General features: G+C 39.6%; 1 pseudogene; it reads right to left on the bottom strand.

Moving 5' to 3' along the window:
• Positions 1-2,057: 2,057 nt before the first annotated feature.
• The window catches only part of LOC102814843, a 133,786-nt pseudogene continuing 133,112 nt past the window's right edge, over positions 2,058-2,731 (bottom strand).

Here is a 2,731-nt window from a genome sequence, read left to right as displayed (position 1 = left end):
GGACAATCTCTTTGATATCCCATGTGAGTAAAGTTTTACTAAAGGTAATACAGAAATGGCTACAGTTTCACCTATAGAATCCTTCAATATTGCCAGTTGAAATTTGAATGTTTTCTTTAATTCTTTCAGTTTGAAATTTGCAGAAAGTGTTCTTCCTTTTTGGTTTTCCAACTCCATTTCTTTACCCATTTCATTAGAATACTTTACTTGGTCTTCTCTAACTGCCCTTGAAACCATATGTTCAGCTCTTTTACTTCATCATTTCTTTCCTTCACTTTATTGTTTTTATTTTCTTTCTTTCACTTTAGATACTCTATATACATGAAGAAGTTTCAGAGTCTCTTCTGACATCCATTTTGATCATTCCTTTCTTCCCTGTCTTTTTATGAACATTTGGCTTCTTCATGTAAAATGTCTTTGATGTCATCCCATAGCTTGTTGATGGAAAAAAGGTATTTGGAATTAATAAATTCTTGTTCTTACACAATTGTATCATGCAATCTCCAGCCATATTGTTTCTATCATCTAGGTCATAATTTCCAACTGCTGATCCTTCTTCTTTTTTCCAACTTTCACATTCCAGTCACCAGTAAACATCAATGCATTTTTTTATGTGAAAATTAAGAGGATTCTATTGACTTTTATATGTTCTTGCAGAAAACCGTCCCCATGGAAAAGTTGGACATTTGATATAGAATTTATTCCCACCATGCTTTGCACATAAATTCTTTAACTTGAGGCAGGGAGAGGGGTCAGACAGGATTTTTTCATTTCAACAAGACTTTCACATGATCACAAACACAAATTTGGCACACTACATTGAAAAACAAAATCAAGCAGAGCTAGACAAGCATTTGCTGCTTGATGCCAATTTAAATCTCCACATGCACCACCAGTTGCCCAGGATCTTGCGAGTATCCTTTTGGAGCATTGATTAAAATATCAACTGGAGATATCTGAGTTCACAAATGATTGTTTACAAAATAAAACCTCTTTATTTCAATGTAGAAAAATATTAACAAATAAAAATTAGTGCTTATTCAGCGTATTCATTCCCAAATCACAGATGACACCAAGAGTCAAGCTGTTCTCTCTTCTACCCCACCTTCCCATATGGAGACATCACGATGCACTAGAGACATAATTTGAATCATTCCATCGATGGGCCTTGTTGGCCACCACCAGCTTCTAAATGTCTTTTTTTTTTTTCCCTTTTAATATGGCAACTGAGGATAGATGAGAGCAAATTATCCCTTTTTGTTAACTTCTTCCTAGTTTGAGAGTCAGAAAAGCTTTTAGGGAAATGTGGAGGTGGGGTGGGAGGGAAGGGCGTCGGTATTTCTTCCTGATACAAAAAATTTTTATCTAAAATCTGTAATAATAAAATGATTTGCTTTTTTATAAAGACATGGCTAATTTTTTTTTTCTCCCATGATAGGAGAGTTCTATTTGAACATACTTCAAATTTTAATCTGGGTCCTCTTCCCTCTGCGGCTGGGATTGGGAGTGGCTAAGTATTATAAGGAGTCCCGGTGTGGCGCTGTGGGTTAATGCTCCAGACTGCAAAGCCATTTGAACTGCAAGGTCAGCGGTTCAAGCTCACCAGCTGCTCCTCGGAAACCCTATACAGGGTCGCTATGGGTCGGACCTGACTCGACGGTACTTAACAACAACACAAGAGTCCCGGTGTGGCGCTGTGGGTTAATGCTCCAGACTGCAAAGCCATTTGAACTGCAAGGTCAGCGGTTCAAGCTCACCAGCTGCTCCTCGGAAACCCTATACAGGGTCGCTATGGGTCGGACCTGACTCGACGGTACTTAACAACAACAAGGTATTATAAAGTCCGTTCTGGAGACCGGGGTAGGGGAATGCGGGGTGTTGTTTTCAAGGAGGATGATTGAATTTGGTCATGGTAGGCAATAGTTTCTTCTTAGTGAGTATGTAAATTCTAAAGGGAAGGGTCTCTTATAAACTATGTACAGCAGTTTACATGCCAATGTTTCCTGTTCATGTGATATACGATGTATACCATGAAATTAATTTATGACAAGTGCTTGTCACTTCATGTAGGCACAGAGAAGTTGACACTGGAGCTTTACTGGAGGGGTGAGGTCTTCTGCGGGGTCATGATTCCGAAATTCTGAAATTCTATTTCGGTTCCAGAAACGGGTTTGAAGATCCTCGTAATCCCAGAGATGATGCACCATATAAAGCTGCCGGATCTGAGAAAAGAATTGTCCTGCGGGAAATGAATTGCATGGGCCCAGTAATTGCCCCATTCATTCATGGTTCTAGGTCGGAGTTGGAAAGTCCTGAGTTCATATATATTAGGTCCTGCCCGGGAGAAGGCTCTTTGCAGAAACTGAACTCCAATAGCAGCTGATTCTTCCTAGAGAAAAGCAGTTGCTTCTTGCTTTACGAAATTCTACAAATTCCTGGTTTTCTCAGAGTTTATTCATCAAGTCTGTGAGGGCTGGATAGCCTCCTTCATTCCTGCTCGCCATATCACCAAGTTCTGAGTCCCCACCAAAGTACAAGGGTAATGTTTATCTTCATAAATCTTTGGCAACACCTCTTGACAAATTTTGTTGTATGCTTTTAGGAAATCCGGTTTAGCATTGTGAAACTGCAGTTTATACAGGCTGCTCATTTCTTTTTTGGCCAGGAGGTTGGAGTGAGCATTTTTCTCGGACCGACATTTCTGACGAAAAAGGACTTTAACCAGCTGTCT

The sequence above is a fragment of the Chrysochloris asiatica genome, unplaced genomic scaffold (genome assembly GCF_000296735.1).
Source record: "Chrysochloris asiatica unplaced genomic scaffold, ChrAsi1.0 scaffold00088, whole genome shotgun sequence".
Taxonomy (NCBI): domain Eukaryota; kingdom Metazoa; phylum Chordata; class Mammalia; order Afrosoricida; family Chrysochloridae; genus Chrysochloris; species Chrysochloris asiatica.
This window is presented reverse-complemented; position numbering and strand designations above follow the sequence as displayed.